At 40.4% G+C, this 24670-nt stretch overlaps 1 protein-coding gene across 4 annotated transcripts in view; it reads left to right on the forward strand.

Annotated features, from left to right (window-relative positions):
• Positions 1-24670, forward strand: part of LOC147015414 (E3 ubiquitin-protein ligase MARCHF3-like) — a 223654-nt gene that overhangs the window by 86261 nt on the left and 112723 nt on the right. The gene's annotated exons all lie outside the window — the stretch shown is intronic.

Below are 24670 nucleotides of genomic sequence, written 5' to 3' on the forward strand. Positions count from 1 at the left end.
ATCTGCGATAAAATGATGGTGGAAGGCTTGCGTTGTAATACCACCCAGATCGTTTGGCACAGAACTTTGTCATCAAAGCACTAACACTACCAATGCCTTTGCTTGTCTTCATTTCTTTATTTTAATCAGAAGTAATGAGGGATAGGGGACCGCAGTGTAGGTGGGGGTGCACGATTATATCCGGCAAATATGGAGGTGACTGTCTTTTAATTGTTTTCTAAAAGACACAATTCACTCACACGGTTGCACTTGAAGGAGCATCATTGTGAATGTTCTCTTCCATATTTGTTTGCTCGGATATGTTCAGCCATGGGTGCAACAACCTCTCGCCCCTCTGTTTTGGGTCTCTTCCAGGAGTGGTGACCCCTGTTTAATCTTGTCTCTTGGTAATCACAGTTCAGAGCAATGCTGTCTGTTCTTCCTTTTTATTACCCTCTCTGAAGGAGAAGGTATTGCATTTGGGTCTGTTTGTTTGTTTGTTTGTTTGTTTGTTTGTTTGTTTGTCTGCACAGAACTTTCGTGTTTTTCTCTGCAACTGCTCGACGGATTGAGACGACATTTTCACCATTGGTGCGACTACTCATGCAGAATGTTTTAATGATAATTATGACATCATGGGTCATATGGTGTGGCAGCCATGTTTGAAAAACTTTGGACCTCTATCTCTGAAACCGCAACAAGGAAAAAATTGAAACTTGGCATATTGCAAGTACTCCTCATGGGGAATGAGTGTGATTTTTTAATGACGTCATAGGTGCCTTTGTTATGATGTCATAATTGCATATGTAGAACACTACATCCGATCAGTGTGAAAAATTTTGTGTCATCAAGGGATAAATTGGTCCACAAAAATCAAAATTGATGACGTCATCAGTCATGTGATTCGGCAGCCATATTGTTTTTTTTAAAACGTCTTCAAAAATCTTTTCTGAAATGGCTGAACAGATTGAGGCAAAACTTTACACATATGACCACCTATCCACGAGGAACAAAAACCGCCTATCCATGGCAGCCATATTGGATTGAGCAAAAATCTTTGAAAAATTCTTTCTCTTGAACCGCTTCATAAGTCGACGTCAAACTTCACAATTATGATCTAGTAGAGATGGGGAATATATGTTTTTAAATTTCAACCTGATCGGACACATGGTCTAGCAGCCAGAATTATTTGATTTTTTTTTGAATCTGGGTAACACATCAGTACACAAACACCACATAAAACAAATCCTGGCAAGGGTCTGCAATCTCTGATTGCACTTTTTCTTGTCTTAAATATGATATAAATAATTTAACTCAGTATTTTGTGAAACAGTATTTTATTTAATAATTTTTTTGTCCCCTTGATTATTCCACCTACACCCATTTCAAGTACAACAGCCACCTTGATTGATAATATGGTAACAAACCGATGTGATTTATCTATCACCAGTGGCTTATTGTATTGTGATGTTACTGACAATCTACCTGTATTTCAACTAACATCTTCACAGAATAAAACTACACCGAGTGAAGAAAAGATCATTTTGATCGAAGAATTGATTCAGAATGTATTACTTTTACAAAATAATTTGAGAAATAGTAATTGGGATGATATTCTATTATTAGAAGACCCCAATGAAGCATATCGTTTATTTTAAAATAAATTGCATGTCTTGGATGACAAAAAATTCCCACTTTGTAAAGTTATAAATAGAAAGAGGAAGTCAAAAATCTGGATTTAAGAAGATTACCTATGGAGTTCCTCAAAGTTCTCTTCTGGGTCCATTATTGTTTACATTATATATTAATGACATTCACACATCTGAAAGTTCATTTTCTTTTCTTATATGTTAATGACACAAATGTTTTGTACAGTGATAGGCACCTAGTCATTAAGTACGATTATCAATGAAAATCTTTTCTAAATGTGTGAATGGTTTTGAGCAAATAGACTATCTGTTAATGCAAAAAAGTGTAATTATATAATTGTTAGTAAAAAAAAGAAACTCTTCAGATTTAGACCAAATTGAGATCCTGGTGACTAATTGAATGATACCACGAGCTGAATGGACTCAATTCCTCGGTGTTTATATTGACAGGCAATTGTAATGGAAATTCCATATTCCTGAACTTGAAAGGAAGGTTTCCAAAGGTATTAGTATTATCTCAAGACTGAAGTGTCCCCCCCCCCCCCCAAATATACTCCGACTGTTATACTGTTGCCTTGTACTTCCTTTTTTATCACTACACCACCAGTTATTCATTGACGGGAATAGTAAGAGTGGGGAGAAAGAAGGGGGGAGGGGAAAGGGGTGGAAGAGAGAGGGAGAGAGGGGGAGTGAGGAGGAATGGAGGAGTGGGGAGGGAGGGAAAGTGAGGAGGAGGAGGGGAAGGGAAGGCAGACATGTGGTGGAGTGTTAATTATGATTCATATTCCTCATCAAAATGATTCTGCAGAGAATAATATTGAAGATGGAAAAAAACGTAATGTCTGAAATCCATTTTCTACCGGTCATCCTAGAAATATCGGTCAGAGACAAACACCACCCAGACATGTCCGGAGCCAAGCCATGCAGAGACAAACACCACCTGGACATGTCTGGAGACAAACACCACCCAGACATGTCTGGAGACAAACACCACCCGACATGTCTGGAGACAAACACCACCCGAACATGTCTGGAGACAAACACCACCCGGACATGTCCGGAGACAAACTCCCGCATGGACACTTCTGGAGACAAACACCACCTGGACTTAACCACTGTCCAGATACGTATGGAGATAACCACAATTCAGACATAACCATCAGCCAGATATGTCCAGAGAAACACAGAGAGAGAGAGAGAGAGAGAGAGAGAGAGAGAGAGAGACAGACAGAGGAAGAGGAGACAGAGAGGTGAGGGAGGAGGGTGCTGCACTTTATTGGGAGGGGGTAGAGTGAGGATGGGAAAGAGAGAGAGAGTGGTGGGGGTATGGGAGTTAGTAGAGAGAATATATTATGCTTTATAAACAACACACACACACACACACACACACACACACACACACACACACACACACACACACACACACACACACACACACACACACACACACACACACACACACACACACACCAGTGCTTGGTCGATATTGGCAATTTTTCAGGAATCGGCTGATGAGAATCAGTGTGATTACCGACTGCAGTATGTGCTGTATACAACCCAAAAACTTTGAGTAGCTTTCACCCTTGTTTTGGGGAAATTTCATTGACCAAATTTTTTAAAACATTGCATACTAGATGTTTCAAAGAGATGTGCCGCCAATTGTCATGTGACGGGTGAAAATAATTTGGCTCAATAATTTAGAAAACTCGTTAATATGGCAAACAACTCAGAAATTGGGTGTTTTCAAATGTATTTTGCTTTGAAACTCACAAATAGAAACCATATAACCTTTGTAAAGCACACTGTGTCATATAAAATAACCAATCTACCCACATGCATATACCTCTGCCTTGTAGCAACTGCCGACTGTACATCCCGATCAGGACTCAGTGTACCGCTATCGACAGTAGGGCGCTTGGCAAATGGCTTAAGCACTTAAGCAAGCATTCCAATTCAATGATTGATAAGAACAGCTGGCTTGGCAAGCGATAGCAATCACCGAACCATCATATTAAACACACACCTCCAGGAGATGCCCGAAATATCAAATATATCCAAATTGGACAAATGAACACATTTTTAGCAGTTGAAACTGCTGCTAAGTTCAATTCTCTCGCTTAAATTTTGTAATTCGGCTTGGTTTAAGAGATTATTGATGTTATGGCCTGTGCGGAAATGAAATAAAGCCACAAACACTGGTGTCTCCGGGTGTTTATAAGCATTGCAATGTATCCAGCAATTCATAGATATGATGATCAGCCATTCGATAATATGAATAACGAAAGTGGAAAAAAACCCAACTTTGTCGTGAAGAAATCGTTGTGGCCTGTTCAAAGTCAAGGTATGGTTGAGCAGTCGAAAAACACATGGCAGCTTCAGACGCCAGCGAGATAACCCAGGATACGCCTTGAGACCCCATCGAGAGCGAGGTTGCCGAGGATGCACCTGATAAAGGATATAATTAAATAAGGCCGTTAATTATCTTCAAAAGGGGTGTTTAAATTAACCCAAACACCCAATTTTCACTCATGCACTTCTGTGGAGTTCATTTAGTATGCATGCAAAGTTTCAGGCTGTAAGGTTTCATGGTTTTGGAGTAATGGAGGAGACACACTGACACACACACACACACACACACACACACACACACACTGACATTTATTAGTTGTGCTCTAGTATGGGTAATACATTTCAGTCGAATCTTCATAAATTAATTGTTTTTTCAGAAAATACTTATTCAAATATCATGTGGGATACCAATCAATTATTTTATCACCTAAAGTTACTAAAACTCTTCGATCTGACACTTTATCAAGAAGGTATTTTAATGTATAGATGTGTGAGTAGACAGCTCCCTTCTTATTTGTGTAATCCGTTCGTTTTTAATTATGATATTCACCGGTGCACCACCAGATCAATGTCTTGTATTCATCTCCAAAAGCATTTAACTGACTTTTCAGCATAATATTAATTATTCTGGCCCTAAGCTCTGGCATGGTCTGAAAGGCAGTTTAAAATACGTTTGCTCATTGGAAATATTTACACATGCAGTTTGATTAAGCAATGTTTGACTTTGTGTTACGATTCCTTACCGTATAACTGCTCTGATTGATTTAAGTCCATTTTTCTTTTTCTTATGTTGCCTTGAATTATATATCAAAATTCTATTCCCATCTATATTGCACCTCACTACCTTGGCTTATTGTTTCTGTAATTTGATTGTAATGTTATGTGCGAGTGTGTTTTTGTTACGGCATCCCCGACACAAGCAAATTGCTTCTCGGTATTGATGCCACCTTCTGTTAATTGTATTTGAAGTTTTTTTTTTGTTAATTGTTTTGTCTTGTATTTGATGAAGGAAATAAATGTTGTTGATTAATTGATTGAAATGTTCAACGGTTTTTGAAATAGCGCGTAAACAAAAGTACATGGACAGATGATCAGTCAGCTGGTCGGACGGATCTCATTTTAATGTCCCCCGTTTCTAACCTTTTTGGAGAGGGGTTAGGGAACAATAGTGAAGTGTAAAACAAAAACGTTAAAATAGGAGTGCTTTGACAAGCAAGCCTGTTATCAAATGATGAGACCCCTTCTATCATCAAAGTATCACTCAGAGTTGTTTGCTGATATGAAACTTATCTGTTGTTGAGATTTTTGTATTTTTTTATGCAAAGTGTAGTTTCAAACCAGTTCACAATTTGCTGAGTTTTATTGGCTACATCTGGTTGTCTCTGCAGAGAATATCACATGGAAGTGAAATGGTCAATATGTGACTGTAATTACAAGAGAAAAGTGTGAAAGACTAATTAAACAAGAACCAGGAGCTGTGGATGAATTAGATTTGACATTTTTGACTGGAATAAAACAATGTACGGGCAATTTAATAATCATAAAACAATGTCTACAAAATGTACGAGCAATTTAATCAATTGCTCCTACATGAAGAAATAATTTTGAATTTGAATGCTGAACCATTAAAAAAACACTTTATTATTTTAACAACAGGTGACACCAACCCACCACTGATTGTAAACACACTATTTTACCAATCTATGAAAACAACCCACCACTGATTCAGCTCAGGTCAGGAATGGGAGCATGCGCCAGAGCAGTACGTCGCTGCGTCAATTTTCCACTAGTACTCCAGGAGCCTCCGTCTGGCCTTCGCCCAGGCAGATGCCTCGCCCATCCCCATCTCCTTGAAATGCAGATCAACCTTCTGCAAGCACGAGGAACTTGGTTGGCCCATTGGCCTCCTCCACTCACGAGGTTCCCTCGCTGAGAGAATCTTGTAAGCAGGTTCAGTGTCAGGAAAACGAGCCACATGTCCATACAGCCGCAGCTGAGGCCGAGGTCACATTTGCTCTACGGCGAGGATACGGTGGCCGTACGCCCTCTGAATTGACAGAAACGTGCGGCGGCCGCAGAGAAACTGAGGTGGCCTCAGAGAGGCCCTACGCCATTTGGCTATATTTCACAAGCCGTAGGGTCGCCGTGGAATTATAGCGTGGAGTTATAACTTTTTTTTCATTTCTACGTTCGCCGTAGAAATTAGACAAGCCAAGCTATGACGTAGATGTGTTCCACGTCGACCGTACGTAGGGCGTATGGTGGGCTTGCGTTATTCGTGTGGCTGCCGTAAGCTCTTCTCAATGAAAAATGAATTTTCCCAACCCCCAAAAAATTACGGCGGCCGTACGATTTCCACGGTCGCCGTACGGTGGCCTTGCGGTCTGTGTGACTACCTGCGGGCAACGCAGGGTCGACGCATGGTTCCCCTACGCCCGCCGTGCACCTACGTACGGCCTCCGTGGCAGTCTGCGTCGACCGTGCGTCCACCGTGCGCTACCGCTAGAGATCGGAGTATAGGTGTTTGCCTATACCATAGTGCCCCCAGAATCCCAATTTAATTCATTCCAGGAGGCTGTTCGGATTGCAAAAAGTTCAGATTCCAAAAATATTTTCCCAATAAGAAATAATGGAGTGAATTAATCCGTTCGTGGACCCAAAGAAAACCCACTTTCAAGACACTTTAAATGAAATTCCCCATGTTTAAGGTAAAATAAGATGAGTAAATGACCTTCGTGGCGGTGTATTGTATGTAAACTGGTACAATCACCACGTCCAAAGGTCCACACAGGCTCGTGCTCCGGCCTGGGTTCCAATCGCTCGCGCACTCTGCGAGAGCGCTGCCCCCAGGGCAGCTCATCAAACATGATGCCCGCAGAACGACAATCACTTTCATCAAACGCATCGGGCTGACCTAATCCTGGATATTCCAAATTACAACTGGTTTTGCTGTGAAATTCAATCCTTGCCCGACAGTCCGTCACACCTTATGATCAGATTGCTTTTTTTGTTATTAATTAAAACACAAGCCTATGTTGTGCAGATCTTCATCTGTGACTATGGTTTTGAGCAGTTGGACAAAAAAACAAACGTCACAAATGAAGGTGAAAACACGAGGTAAGGCCTGTCACATATGGCTCGGCGGCCGGAGGGTCTAAAAAATTTACGGCCACTAGCAATTATAGGGCGGCCGCAGTATTTCCACGGTCACACAATGTAGCAGTCGTGTTTTTAGCAGCGTCTTGCGAAGCGAACGCTGTTCATAGAGAGCTCGGCGTTGTTGTTGTTGTTGTTGTTGTTGTTGTTGTTGTTGTTGTTGTTGTTGTTGTCGTTGTTGTTGTTGTTGTTGTTGTTGTTGTTGTTGTTGTTGTTGTTCTTCTTGTTCTTCTTGTTCTTCTTGTTCTTCTTCTTCTTGTTCTTATTATGAAGACAAAACCTTAATCTCTCGGACTAGGCTCTTGTATATACAAGATCCGGATCGCCTTAAATACTGAGCACATGTACACATCCTCACATAGACGGTGCCTTTTGAGAGCGTCTATCATGAACTTTTAAATATATTCGGACATTTGCTTTAAAGTTTCGAAGTTGACGTTACTATTTAAAGATTATTCCATTTATCGTATTGTAATTTCGTAAATACATTATGACGGGTTTTGCTATTGGCTTAATGAAGGCTAGTGCCGAAATATCGGAAGTTGTTGTTGTTGTTTTTTTTTTTAGCCGACAAAACTTTTAGGTTTTGGACGCTGCTCTTGGACACATTTGTCCTTGTTATTTTTCGGGTAGCCGCATGGCGTATTTATAAATTGTGGAGACCGAAAACATGGGTGTGCCGTGTACGATTGTAAATGACTGATTTGATGTCACACGGTGACCTTAAGGCGTTCCTGCGGCGGCCATAGAATTTTGAAGGCAGACGCAAGGTGCCTGCAAGGCGACCGCAGGGGGACCCTAAGCCGAACGTGCGGCCAGACGGACGGTAACGAATGGGTTAATTTATTATTATTATTTTTTAACCAGTTCTTTTGTTTCTGCTTGTCAAATTTCTACGGCGAACGTAGAAATGAAAAAAGTTATAACTCCGCGTTATAATTCCACGGCGACCTTATGACCTGTAAAATATAGCCATACGGCGTAGGGCCACCCTGAGGCCACCTCATTTTTTCTGCGGCCGCCTAACGTTTCTGTCAATTCAAAGGGCGTACGGCCGCCGTATCCTCGCCGTAGAGCAAATGTGACAGGCCTAAACTATCGACACATGAACGCCTCGTTGTGTTCGGTTTTTTAAAAATGTATTAGGTTTTTAGGGCAAAATTTTCTCGAAAAAATTGTTCGGATTCCAATTTGTTCAAACAATGGGGCGTTTGGATTCTGGGGGCACCACGGTATATTATAGTTATAGTATATTCAGTTATATATACTGGTATATTTTTATTTCAGTAAAAAAATGAACTGGTATATATACCCACTCGTTACCGTCCGTCTGGCCGCACGGTCGCCTTAGGGCCCCCCTGCGGTCGCCTTGCGGGCACCTTGCGTCTGCCTTGAAAATTACATGGCCGCCGCAGCGACGCCCTAAGGTCACCGTGTGACATCAAATCAAAGACCGTACGGCACCCCCATGTTTTCGGTCTCCACAATTTATAAATACGTGTGCGGCTACCCGAAAAGTAAAAACATATGCGACTGCTACATTGTGTGACCGTGGAATACTGCGGCCGCCGTATAACTGCTAGTGGCCGCAGTTTTGGAGACCCCACGGCCGCCGTGGCAAATGTAACCTCGGCCTGATGCTCACGGACTATGCAGGTAACAAATCTCATTTGAGTCTCTCTCAGCAACTGCTCGTTGGGCACAAAGTCCGACCAGCGATAGCCAAGGATTCTCCGAAGAGACCTGGTGCCAAAGGAATTAAGTCTCCATCTCAGATCCCTGGTCAGAGTCCAAGTCTCACATCCATAGAGCAAGACTGGAAGCACCAAGGACTTGAAGATTGGACTTTCGTCCTCCCGCACAGGTACCGGCAGCACCACACCCCATGATCCAGTGAATCCATGACTCTCCAGTCCTCACCCAGACATCTGTTGACCTCTGGCTCACAGCCAGCAGAGACATGAATATCACTGCCAAGGTAAGTGAATCTCTCCGTGACCTCAACATCCTCGCCACAAACAGGTACAGACAGGATAATAGCATCCAAGATGTCATTGAAAGCCGAGATCTTAGCTTTGACCCAGGAAAACTGTAATCCCAGTGGCTCTGACCCCTCATTCAGCACCTCGAGGTCCCCAAAACGATATGTGGAGTCTCTGCAAAGATGATTGCATCATCTGCGAAATCAAGGTAAGAGATGTTGACATTCCCAAACGATGCACCGCAGGTTGATCTCTCTGATACCCTGCACAGAATCCATTCCATACAAGTGCTGAAAAGTGTAGGAGCCAGTACACCCCTGATGAACTCCAGTAACAACTGGAAATAAGTCAGAGATGGTACCACCACATCTCACAGTACTCTCAGTACCAGAGTAGAGTTCAGACATCAGATTGATCAGTTTTGGTGGCACCCCATGAAGACCAAGAATCCTCCAGAGGGCATCGCGATTCACTGAATGAAACGCTTTACAGTGATCAACATAGGCTGCAAGCAGCCACGGCCGAAACTCTCATTTGCATTCTGTGAGGACCCGAAGAGCAAGGATACGGTCAATCGTTGACCTCTTTGGTATAAAACCTGACTGCTCTGGATGTTGGTGTTCAAGCAGATGGTGGCGCACCTGATCAAGAATTATCCGAGCAAAGACCTTACCCGGCACTGACAGCAGCATCCCCTCAGTAATTGTTGTAGTCTTGGCAATCACCCTTCCCTTTCCAGAGAGGGAAAACAAGGCCCCTCTTCCAGTCAGTTGGGATGATGTCTGCGTTCCAGACAGAGCAGAGAACTGCATGCAACAACACGAGTGCAGCATTTCCACCAGCCTTAAGAAGTTCAGCATGGATGCCACAGATCCCAGGAGCTTTACCCCATTTCAACCAGTTCACCACAACCTGTGTTTCCACAAACAAAGGTGGACCACAGTTGATTGGAGGGTCAGCGACAGGGATTGTAACACCCCTGACATCCAACTCAACAGCTGGTGAATCAGCCTGGTACAACCGCTAAAAGTAACCGGCCCAGCGGGTCTTCACTTTGGACTCCTCTGTCATGAGCTCACCACCCTCCACTCTAACTGCAGTAAACCGAGGGACGGGCTTGGATGAACACAATGTGCGAATTCCCCTGTAAGCAGGATGATAATCACTTGACCACAGGTGATACTCTACCCCCTCACAGATTGTTTGCACATAGGTCTCCTTGTCCTCCCTTAGCGTACGTACAGTTTTAGCCACAGCTCCCGAAACAGCTCAGGTCTGCCATTCAGCCTGGCCCTGCTACTCTGGTCAATGGTATCCAGTGTCCATTGAAAGACAAAATTCTTCTTCGCCCTTCGGTGAGTTCCAAGGCATTTTCCGGCAACATCAAGGACGGTGGTCTTGAAGGCATTCTACAACTCTTCAGGATCCCCCAAACCACCCAGACCCCCCAAATCTCCACTCAGCCTGTTCGCAAACCCCTCAGCTGCCCCCTCATCCTTGAGCTTACCAACATCCAGCCTCGGCTGGGATATGCCATTATCCTGGAATTAAGCTGCAACTTCAGAGTTGCTACAATAAGCCTGTAGTCAGTATTGAGGACCTGAGCACTCTGGGAGATTCTGCACTTCTGGATCATCCTCCACTGACCATCAACGAGGACATGGTCAATCTCCTTTGCCACACAGCCAGCATTGGAATACCAAGTCCCGTGATGAGCCTGTGGGTCCTGAAACCATGATCCAGCCACCCTAAGTCAATGACTTCTTGCAAAGTCAAGGAACTTAGAGCTATTCTGGTTCACAATTCCAGACCCATGGGGACCAACACACGTCTCATAACCATCCCTATCAGTTCCAGTTGATGGATTGAAATCCCCCAAGACTAGAAAAGTATCTCACTTGGGGAACTGATCAACCACAGACTTGAGCGTGGCATAGAATGCGTCCTTCACGGTGAGATCACTCCCCTCAGTCGAAGCATATGCAGAGACCAGGGAAATGACACCTAAGGAGTGACTAATCCTTCGTCTCATAAAATGCTCGTTGACCAGTGTTACCTCAATTATCATTTGAGTCAGCTTATTGGACAAAACTACAGCAACTCCTTGGGAATGGTAACCATCACAGCGACCAGACCAATTGTAGGTGTAACCACCCGCCATGATCTCTCTGCAATCCGCTCTTCGAACCTCAGAGAGTGCTGCAATACCGATGTCCAAACACGTGAGCTCAGATGATAACAGAGACAGGTGATCATCCTCTCTTGGGGATAGAACATTCCAGGCACCCACCTGAAGGGAACGCCTCAGGTTAATCCAAGGAGACCGCTGTCTGGTGGACGACACCTCAGCACCACTCCAACACACACACTACCAGCACCACCCCAATCCACCACTGATTCAACCACTGATTGAAAACACATTATTTGAATAATCTATGAAACCAACCCACCATGCAAATTGTAAACACACTTGATTGTAACAATCTATGATACCAACCCACCATTGATTGAAAACACATTTTATTTCAGCAATCTGTGATACCAACCCACCGTGTTCATTGTAAACACACTTGATTTTAACAATCTATGATACCAACCCACCATTGATTGAATACACATTTTATTTCAGCAATCTGTGATACCAACCCACCGTGCTCATTGTAAACACACTTCATTTTTACAATCTGTGATAACAACCCATGACTGATTGTAAAAACACTTAATTTTAACAATCTATGATACCAACCCACGACTGATTGTAAACACATTTTATTTCAGCAATCTGTGATACCAACCCACCGTGCTCATTGTAAACACACTTAATTTTAACATTTTGTGATACCAACCCACCACTGATTGTAAACAAACTTTATTTTAACAATCTCTGATATCAACTCACCATACTCATTGTAAGCACACTTGATTTTAACAATCTATGATACCAACCCACGACTGATTGAAAACACATTTTATTTCAGCAATCTGTGATACCAACCCGCCGTGCTCATTGTAAACACACTTGATTTTAACAATCTATGATACCAACCCACCACTGATTGAAAACACATTTTATTTCAGCAATCTGTGAAACCAACCCACCATGCTCATTGTAAACACACTTTATTTTAGCAATCTATGATACCATCCCACGACTGATTGTAAAAACACTTAATTTTAACAATCTATGATACCAACCCACGACTGATTGTAAACACATTTTATTTCAGCAATCTGTGATACCAACCCACCGTGCTCATTGTAAACACACTTAATTTTAACAATCTATGATACCATCCCACGACTGATTGAAAACACACTTGATTTTAACAATCTCTGATATCAACCCACCATGCTCATTGTAAACACACTTGATTTTAACAATCTATGATACCAACCCACCACTAATTGAAAACATTTTATTTCAGCAATCTGTGATACCAACCCACCGTGGTCATTGTAAACACACTTGATTTTCACAATCTATGATACCAACCCACAACTGATTGTAAACACATTTTATTTCAGCAATCTGTGATACCAACCCACCGTGGTCATAGTAAACACATTTGATTTTAACAATCTATGATACCAACCCACCACTGATTGAAAACACATTTTATTTCAGCAATCTGTGATACCAACCCACCGTGGTCATTGTAAACACACTTGATTTTCACAATCTATGATGCCAACCCACAACTGATTGTAAACACATTTTATTTCAGCAATCTGTGATACCAACCCATCGTGCTCATTGTAAACACACTTAATTTTAACAATCTATGATACCATCCCACGACTGATTGAAAACACACTTGATTTTAACAATCTATGATACCAACCCACGACTGATTGTAAACACATTTTATTTCAGCAATCTGTGATACCAACCCACCGTGCTCATTGTAAACACACTTCATTTTAACAATCTGTGATACGAACCCACGACTGATTGTAAACACACTTAATTTTAACATTATGTGATACCAACCCACCACTGATTGTAAACAAACTTTATTTTAACAATCTCTGATATCAACCCACCATGCTCATTGCAAACACACTTGATTTTAACAATCTATGATAGCAACCCACCACTGATTGAAAACACATTTTATTTCAGCAATCTGTGATACCAACCCATCGTGCTCATTGTAAACACACTTCATTTTAACAATCTATGACACCTAACCCACAACTGATTGTAAACACATTTTATTTCAGCAATCTGTGATACCAACCCACCGTGCTGATTGTAAACACACTGAATTCTAACAATCTGTGATACCAACCCACGACTGATTGTAAACACATTTCATTTTAACATTATGTGATACCAACCCACCTCTGATTGTAAACAAACTTTATTTTAACAATCTCTGATATCAACCCACCATGCTCATTGTAAACACACTTGATTTTAACAATCTATGATACCAACCCACCACTGATTGAAAACACATTTTATTTCAGCAATCTCTAATACCAAACCACCGTGGTCATTGTAAACACACTTGATTTTCACAATCTACGATGCCAACCCACGACTGATTGTAAACACATTTTATTTCAGCAATCTGTGATACCAACCCACTGTGCTCATTGTAAACACACTTGATTTTAACAATCTATGATACCATCCCACGACTAATTGTAAACACACTTGATTTTAATAATCTATGATACCAACCCACGACTGATTGTAAACACATTTTATTTCAGCAATCTGTGATATCAACCCACCGTGCTCATTGTAAACACACTTAATTTTAACAGTCTGTGATACGAACCCATGACTGATTGTAAACACACTTAATTTTAACATTTTGTGATACCAACCCACCACTGATTGTAAACAAACTTTATTTTAACAATCTCTGATATCAACCCACCATACTCATTGTAAGCACACTTGATTTCAACAATCTATGATACCAACCCACGACTGATTGAAAACACATTTTATTTCAGCAATCTGTGATACCAACCCACCGTGGTCATTGTAAACACACTTGATTTTAACAATCGATGATACCAACCCAAAACTGATTGAAAACATTTTATTTCAGCAATCTGTGATACCAACCCACCGTGGTCATTGTAAACACACTTGATTTTCACAATCTACGATACCAACCCACGACTGATTGTAAACACATTTTATTTCAGCAATCTGTGATACCAACCCACTGTGCTCATTGTAAACACACTTGATTTTAACAATCTATGATACCATCCCACGACTAATTGTAAACACACTTGATTTTAACAATCTATGATACCAACCCACGACTGATTGTAAACACATTTTATTTCAGCAATCTGTGATATCAACCCACCGTGGTCATTGTAAACACACTTGATTTTAACAATCGATGATACCAACCCAAAACTGATTGAAAACATTTTATTTCAGCAATCTGTGATACCAACCCACCGTGGTCATTGTAAACACACTTGATTTTCACAATCTATGATACCAACCCACAACTCATTGTAAACACATTTTATTTCAGCAATCTGTGATACCAACCCACCGTGCTCATTCTAAACACACTTGATTTTAACAATCTATGATACCAACCCACCACTGATTGAAAACACATTTTATTTCAGCAATCTGTGATACCAACCCACCATGGTCATTGTAAACACACTTGATTTTCACAATCTATGATACCAACCCACAACTGGTTGTAAACACATTTTATTTCAGCAATCTGTGATACCAACCCACCGTGCTCATTGTAAACACACTTAATTTTAACAATCTATGATACCAACCCACGACTGATTGTAAAAACATTTTATTTCAGCAATCTGTGATATCAACCCACCATGCTCATTGTAAACACACTTAATTTTAACAATCTGTGATACGAACCCATGACTGATTGTAAACACACTTAATTTTAACATTATGTGATACCAACCCACCACTGATTGTAAACAAACTTTATTTTAACAATCTCTGATATCAACCCACCATACTCATTGTAAGCACACTTGATTTTAACAATCTATGATACCAACCCACGACTGATTGAAAACACATTTTATTTCAGCAATCTGTGATACCAACCCACCGTGGTCATTGTAAACACACTTGATTTTCAAAATCTATGATACCAACCCACGACTGATTGTAAACACATTTTATTTCAGCAATCTGTGATACCAACCCACCGTGCTCATTGTAAACACACTTGCTTTTAACAATCTATGATACCAACCCACGACTGATTGTAAACACATTTTATTTCAGCAATCTGTGATACCAACCCACCGTGCTCATTGTAAACACACTTGATTTTAACAATCTATGATACCAACCCACCACTGATTGAAAACACATTTTATTTCAGCAATCTGTGATACCAACCCACCGTGTTCATTGTAAACACACTTGATTTTCACAATCTATGATACCATCCCACGACTGATTGTAAAAACACTTAATTTTAACAATGTATGATACCAACCCACAGCTGATTGTAAACACATTTTATTTCAGCAATCTGTGATACCAACCCCCGTGCTCATTGTAAACACACTTGATTTTAACAATCTATGATACCAACCCACCACTGATTGAAAACATTTTATTTCAGCAATCTGTGATACCAACCCACCGTGGTCATTGTAAACACACTTGATTTTCACAATCTATGATACCAACCCACAACTGATTGTAAACACATTCTATTTCAGAAATCTGTGATACCAACCCACCATGCTCATTGTAAACACACTTGATTTTAACAATCTATGATACCAACCCACCACTGATTGAAAACACATTTTATTTCAGCAATCTGTGATACCAACCCACCGTGGTCATTGTAAACACACTTAATTTTAACAATATATGATACCATCCCACGACTGATTGTTAACACACTTGATTTTAACAATCTATGATACCAACCCACGACTGATTGTAAACACATTTTATTTCAGCAATCTGTGATACCAACCCACCGTGCTCATTGTAAACACACTTCATTTTAACAATCTGTGATACGAACCCACGACTGATTATAAACACACTTAATTTTAACATTATGTGATGCCAACCCACCACTGATTGTAAACAAACTTTATTTTAACAATCTCTGATATCAACCCACCATGCTCATTGCAAACACACTTGATTTTAACAATCTATGATACCAACCCACCACTGATTGAAAACACATTTTATTTCAGCAATCTGTGATACCAACCCACCGTGCTCATTGTAAACTCACTTGATTTTAACAATCTGTGATACCAACCCACCGTGCTAATTGTAAACACACTTAATTTTAACAATCTGTGATACCAAACCACCACTGATTGTAAACAAACTTTATTTTAACAATCTCTGATAACAACCCACCACTGATTGTAAACAAACTTTATTTTAACAATCTCTGACATCAACCCACCATGCTTATTAGGGTGGTCCAGAAAAATAATGAACACATTTCCTCTCTCCACAAGGCTATTTTTATGCCTTCATATATAACTAAAGAGCACACAAAATTTTTCTTCAAGAAAACAATATTTAGGGGTCACCCCATTTTATTCCGAAATCAAGGGTCCCACATATGATATGATACAAATGTTTGTAACGTAACAATTTATGATTGTACTGCTGCTTTAGTTGGAGTCGGGATCATCTTATGGTGGTTTGATACCAGTCTAAGCAGGAATTGTCCTCATCCTTGGTTAATGTTGCATTATATTTTCGAATTCGGCTGATGCCCCGTTCCGCAGTGTCATTTACTACTTTGAGCTGAAAGGACCAAGCCCTTAGGTCATTGTACAATGGATCATCTGTCCACTGACCAGGAGGTTTCTTCAAGAATGTTTGAGAAGTTGCTATTCCACCTTCTATCAAAGAAGGAACTGGTCCTTTTTGTCACAAGGTCCTCCAACTTGAGGTGTTCCCCTTTATCCTTGATCTGTAGCCGCCGAGGACAGTCAGGTAACTGTGGACGCTGTAGGTTCTGGACCATCTTTTCCTTTGTTAGGGTTAGGGTTAGTTTTCCTAACAGTGTGATTCAAAGAGTTCCCTGTGATCATGAGGCAAAATGTGTAACTATTTGGCAACCATATATACATATATAATGTATATATATTATAGGGACATGCTTGGGGTGACCTCTAAATATCCACAAATCGAGCTCAAATTCCATACATGTGTAAGTTAACCCTCGTGGACAAAAATAAGGTATGTGGAGAAATAATTTGACCAACATCATTAACCTCCACCATCGAAGATCGGAGGTTACTCTTTTCACCCCTTTCTGTTTGTTTGTTTGTTTGTGAACAGTATTACGGAAAAACTCCTTGACGAATTTCGCCGAAACTTGGTGGGGGAGTTAGGTCTGGTCCAAGGATCATGCCATTAGATTTTGGACTTGGTCCAAAATCCAATATGGCCGCTATGGCGGCCATTTTGAATAAATATTTGAATTTTTTTTTTGCATTTCTACATGTTTTAAGTGATTTTCCAACCCCCCCCCCCCCCAAAAAAAAAATTGTTAGAGAAAAAAAAAACTTTTTTTTTCAACAAAATTTCGTTTTTCTTTTTGCATTTCTACATGTTATAAGTGATTTCCAACAAAAAACATGCCAAAATTATAATTGCGGCTGATTTTGGAACTTCAGGTGGATATACCCACGTAAAATCAATTTCTGTCTCAAGGAATCTAGTTATGACGAATGAATAGAGTATGTAAAAGGGAAAGTTGCAAACTATAACTCTGTGAGCACTGTTGACGTCAAATTGAATGAATAGGATATCAGGTTCACTTGAGTGACCGAGCAGTATTGGCGGCGGGGGTTTTGCACTCTAACGAGTGCTCCCCCTCTAGTTTTTTTTACTGTAACAGTTTGGACCATCCTCATGCTCATTGTAAACACACTTGATTTTAACAATCTATGATACCAACTCACCACTGATTGTAAACAAACTTTATTTTAACAATCTCTGATATCAACCCACTGTGCTCATTGTAAACACACTTCATTTTAACATTCTGTGATACCAAACCACAACTGATTGTAAACAAACTTTGTTTTAACAATCTGCAATATTAATCCCATCAAATGGACTCCATGTAGAATTTGGTGGCATCTCCTTGGGCATCATACAGTGCTTGACCTACTGGAAATATTTAATCAATGAGTTTAAATGTGACAACCTCATTGAGTTTAGTTTTTGCCAAACATGGACTAGATTTTCTTCTGGCTCCTGTGTATTAGTTGGCAAAAGTCACCTTTTCCATGACCTCCCCCCACGCCCCCCCCCCGTCTCGAAGACACGGAATAAAGAATTTTCAAAATGATGTATGTATGCTATACGAGACCTTTTGTGTTGCGGTGTGTGTGTGTGTGTGTGTGTGTGTGTGTGTGTGTGTGTGTGTGTGTGTGTGTGTGTGTGTGTGTGTGTGTGTGTGATTTTCAGTAACTGGTCTGCTCGTCAGGCACTTTTAACCTGCCATTGCTCGTGTGAAATCTGTGATTCAAATCATTTTTTTAACATAATCTTCCGCATTTAGATGAAAGTGCCAATTACAAAATGGTAAATCATAATTATTTTGTTCCTGAATGCAATTCAGACAAATGGAAAGATAGGAAATATGACATATATCCGTGGATGAGACTGAGGTGTTGATTTCCTGTAATTTCCTGTTGATACAAGTGATTGGATGCAGTGGATATACTGTATATAACACACACACACACACACACACACACACACACACACACACACACACACACACACACACACACACACACACACACACACACACACACGCTCTTCACCTTTTAACAAAAGATGCAAAAATCTAGTATAATTTATCTTTTGGAACCCTGGAACCAAACAAACAATACATTTATAACAACCCTTCCAGCTCCTCTAGCTACCCCCCCTCCCCCAACATGATTAACAGTAAATATCATCATTTAAAACTTACCATGTACATTCATAAGCCCCAGATATGTCCTTCCCATTAGTATTCAGAAGCGCCTAATCCAGATACACAGTTCATTCATTGAGTGGTAGCCATCGTGAGGTTGTGAAGCACACACCCGCCAACTTGGGTCTTGCACCGCCCACATGACCAAGAGTCTGCAGTACAGACCGCTGCCCATTTGCCAATCTGAGGAAGTTCGCCAAGTCTGTCATTGTGTTGAGGCAGAGGCACAGCCCTTTCTCTCAGGTACTTTTGCACATATTTTCAGCTTCTTTTCGAAGCTATGTGAGCCATTTTAGGTAACAATCCTTATCTCCCACACACTATATACTTTATATGATGCCCTAAACGCTACCATTTGTGTATGCACACCGAGCATTCTGCAGTGGAATACGTCATTTTGAAAGTCCCATATTGGCTGCAGATTCTTTCCTTGGTACCACAGAATCCTTCAACATGAAAGCCATCAAACACGCTTGTGGAGATATACATCGAGAGATGTGGAAAAACCGACCTCTGACAAATATTATGCAAGAAGTGCAACAAAATCTACTCAATATTTGTCAAAATCTGGATCAGGTTGTCATACAGAAAATCATCAATTTGACACCTTCACAGGTTCAAACACTGTGTGATGCCAAAGGATATGCCTCCAGATACTAACATCTGTAATCCATTTGATTGTGTTCATAATCACAGATTAAAATTTGTTTACAATCAGAGATGTCCATTTTATTCTGGAACAGCACCGTATACAAACAAGTGTCTTTTTAAAAATTAATAATAGCATGATGGTCCTAGGTTAATGTTTCAATCTATTTTCAATTTTATCTCTCCACACATGCATTACATTTTCATGGAAGAGATGAATGATTGAATATACATTTGAATCTCCAAGGAAAAATATGCTTGCACTAATTTCCGTGTAAACACAAGCTCATTCCTCGTAAAGCATGTACGTGCTGTTCAACATAGAATCCTTTCATTACATATACAAAACCAGGACACTCGGTAGAGCGCATACCTCCACCACATAATGCCTTATCCACGAGAACATATCGGGGTCCAATACATATTTGAAATATCATGCTTTACAGTACTATATCGGTTTTGGCCCTGTCTCTCAATGGTGGAGAATCACTTTGAGAATTAAATAATTCTCGTATCCAGATCCGGATTCGGATCTTCTCCAAAAAACGAATCATTTTGTCCTTGCCACACACACACAACGTGTCCAACAAGTTTCGTCCGAATCCGTCCACAACTTTTTGAGATATCGTGCTATGTATCGTTTTTGGCCCTATCTCTCAATGGTGAAGATCAATTAAAAAGTTCTTGTGGTCGGATCTGGATCCGGATCTTCACCAAAATCGAACCTGTCCACAACCTTTTGAGATATCCTACACAAAAACAAACAAACGGACAGACAAGCCGGTAGGCGACATGGGTGGTTGCTATATAATTACGACATACAGTTTTTGACATACATACAGTTTGACATACAGACATACAAAACATACAGTTTTTGACGGATCGGGCTGAAAATTTTTGACAAAGAGGTTGATTATAGTGCGCATAAAAGTGCGGAAGCCGATTTTTTTATTTTCGAAAATTTTTTTTTTTTCGGATTTAAAAAAAAATTCATAGTCCCCTTGCTATGCAACGGTGGCGTCCATAGCAACGGTGCTCAAAAGCATACAACTAGATCCTGGTATGAACGTACCAGTCAAGTTTCATCAAAATCGGTTGACTCCTCCTGGCCTCCAGAGTTGTCCATTACATACAAACAAACAGACAAGCCGGGAGGTGACATGGGTGGTCGCTATATAATTGCATACTAGTCATAGTTTTTGATGGATCGGGTTGAAATTTTTTGACAAAGAGGATGATTATAGTGCGCATAAAAGTGCGGAAGCCGATTTTTGATTTTCGAAAAAAATATTTTTTTTCGGATTTAAAAAAAATTCAAAGTCCCCTTGCTAGGCAATGGTGGCGTCCATAGCAACTGTGCTCAAAAGCATACAACTAGATCCTGGTATGAACCTACCAGCCAAGTTTCATCAAAATCGGTTGACTCCTCTGGCTTCCAGAGCTGTCCATTACATACATACAGACGGAAAACCTGAGAATAACTGTAGTCTAGGGACCACCCAACAGAAAGGGGTGAAAACATAACCTCCTTCACCTTCAGTGATTGAGGTAAATATAGGAATTTTAATTCTTGTGTAAAGGTAGATCAACCAGAAAGAGGTGAGGATGTTTTGCTCGAATATCTTTCATATAATTCCTTCCACATCCCCACGTCATGCTCATGCTGTGATGAGAGGCAACACTTTTCAAGTCTTCAATATGTTGTCGAGGTGTGAAAGACATTCTAAAGCAATTAATTTGATATTCCCTCAGTAGGATGCTCCATGTAAACTGGCTAACAAACATAGCTTGATGGATTCCTATTGCAAAAGTAATGATGCTGTAAACACGACTCTCGTAGAGTCAATGGGGTTTGCTGTTTAGGCAGCAACATGTCAGCACTCATAGCGCATTGGGTGAGTATAAAACAGGAATCCTGTCTATGAGCACTCACAATCAGAGCTTTAGATGATCACTTGATGGTGGAGATCAGAAATGTCACGTTTGTTGGCATTTCGTTGTTTTCTCTTCGACCTTCTTTCCTTGAAAATTTATGCTTTCATAAAATCTCAGATATTTTTTTTTTCGTCCAGATATAATAAGCTTTTCCATGCGCTCTCACTTTGACACACACAAACAACAGGAAATGAACTGTAATATCGGAATCGGAAATTAGCTTCCCTATCTGTCCCGCAAAACAGAACGTCGTTTTGTTTTATCGTGAAATTATTTTATTTATTTTTTCACATTTCTTTCTCGATTGCTTCTCTCATGTTTTATTAGTCATTGGCTTAATTAATTAGGGCGCAAAGGCTGAAAATAGTCAGTCATTGATTTCAGGATGAAAGTCACATGATGCCAGAAAACTACTTTGCTCTTTCTTGTTTGAAGTCAATGATATTGTCCTTAGTAAATCGATTGTCCTCTCTTTTCTTCCTAAAATAACCAGGCATATACCACGCACATGCTCACCTATGTTGTCTGTGCATATATATATATATATATATATATATATATATATATATATATATATATATATATATATATTTTAGAATACAGGTACATCGGGCTCACATATTCGTTTGTGCATTACTGTACTACCTGTAGGACAAGAGTCTTTGGTAGACAATCGTTTGACTTTTTTAGAACATTATAAAACAATGCTGAAATGAACGTATCATGTGAGTGATTTGAACATGAATTCCAACATCACGCAACTTTTTACTCAGATGGGAGCATCAAACAAGCCAACTGAATTTTGCATAATTCAGGAGGGGAGAGGAGGGGGATGGAGTTTATTTCAAGAACAATTTGAATCTAAATCGATTTCACAATCCTTTGAACTGCCTAGTTTTTGGTGCACACATTTCTAGATGGAATTTTGCCTTCCACAAAGCCAAAGACCACTCAAGCTGGAGGCTACACAAAGGAAAGTATCGATATTGAACAGAAAGAAGAAATCTATTTACATTCTTGTTGAACTGGGGTAGATTTGGATTGAGTAGCAAGCAGGATGCAGGTAAAGAGTTCCAAAGTGGGGCAGTACGGGGAAAGAAACTAGGAGAGTAACTCTTAGTCCTTGGGACAGATACAGTGTATGGATGGGAAGAAACTGCCAAGCACGTAGAGAAACTAAAAATACGCTCAGGTGGAATAACCTGTGATAGACCTTCAGAGCACATTCCATCAAAAATATCTACAGAAAAGGCTCAAAGAAACAACAGAGAGGTGGACTGAGAGAGGTTTCCTTGGATGATGCCAACTCCTGTCTCACCAGATTGGCAGAATGTCACTGGGTGTTGTCAAGGAGAAATAGGTGACAGTCCGGAGCACAAACCCAAATATGGTAACAATGCTCCGTGACATGTATCGTGGAAAACTGTTTAAAGAAAAAAAAAATCTAGATCCAACATGTTTTGTACTGAGAGGAGGCTTGCTAATGCTTTTACATGGGACTACCCATGTACAGGAATCCTGTCTATGAGCACTCGTACATAGTAATTACTACTCCACAGACAGCACCAATTGTTACAACCTTCTTGTATGATTGGCTGGGGAAATGTTTTTGGCCCAAGACTTCCACAAACTCACTGGTCAAGTCTGACGTTTGAGTTGAAGTGTGCAGGAAATTTGAATTTGTTCAGGGTGCTGGTGATAGCCCATCTACTCTTCGCGAAAGACACCGTGAGATCTTTAGTGTCCACCTGTTAATGCTGGCAGATGGGCTGCCCACTTAACGTGAATCCAAGTGACAAAATAAAGTCCTATCATATTAATTATTATTTTTTCTAAATTTAATGAATTATCCACAGTTACTCGTACGTACATCTAATCCTTCTCTTGTACAAAATTTCCACATCCATATCAGAATATTTCTGTTTAAACTCGGGCACAATCTACATAATTCATATGCACAAATGTCAGAATTTATTGACTCCTTTCCTTTGCCGGCAAATTTTTTTTCCACCTGCAATTTCCTTCCTACCTTCAACTTACTCTTATCTGCTCACAACCCCTCCACCCAACTCACCCTTTCTTCTCCTACTCCCGACATTTTCTTCTTCTCAAATTCTACCCTTCATTACATTTACATGAAACTCCACATTATTGAACATAAAACTCCACATTGCGGGGGCTAGCCAGTGCTGCCCAGGAGGGGAGGGGGGGTGATACCTGGCTTTGCCCAGCTGGGTGAGCTTTTCCCAGCAGTGGTTTTGGGACATGTTGGGGAAAAAAATTGAAAAGATGTGAAGTTATTGGCCTCATGGTGGTTAACTTTTACCTGCGGACCAGTACCATTGCAATATACACTTCATATCGGTCTTCAGTGGCTTCAACACGGACGTCAAGGCCAACGTTTGTTGGTCGCGTCAAACATTGTCGAGATTATGAAATACGGACACCCAAAATTTGGGTCCTCCACATACTACGGTTTGGCCGTTAAAGAAAAATGCACAAACAAACACACAAACACTTGAAAATATTGATGATTTATTTTTTAAGGGTTTTGACCTATTTCGTGCAGGTATCCAAAAGTTTTTCATATGCCGATATGATTTCGATTGTTATTTAACCTTTGCTGTCCACTTCAGGTCGTTGTAAGAAAATGTATTTATCTTCTTCAAAACGTATTCATTTAGAAATGACATCACTCATCCTTTCACAGCGAGAATACTCAAACAAAATGTTAAATTAATTATTATCGATAGTCTGACAGAATGGTGCAGAAGTTGCAGACTTACCTTTGAGCTGTCTCGTCTGGGTTTGATTCCCATCTCGGTGATAAACTGTTGCATTGGTTTGAGCATGCCTGGTTTTGGCTTAATGGTTCGGGTGGTGGCTTGGGATCTGAGAATCCTGAGTTAAAATTCCACTCGGATGTTGAATTAATACCAGGTGGGGTTGACTCAGCCTGTCATCCTTCTGAGGTCCACACAATGAGTGCCAGCTTGCT

The sequence above is a fragment of the Eptatretus burgeri genome, chromosome 12 (genome assembly GCF_056783735.1).
Source record: "Eptatretus burgeri isolate ZD-2024b chromosome 12, Ebu_testis_v1, whole genome shotgun sequence".
Taxonomy (NCBI): Eukaryota; Metazoa; Chordata; class Myxini; order Myxiniformes; family Myxinidae; genus Eptatretus; species Eptatretus burgeri.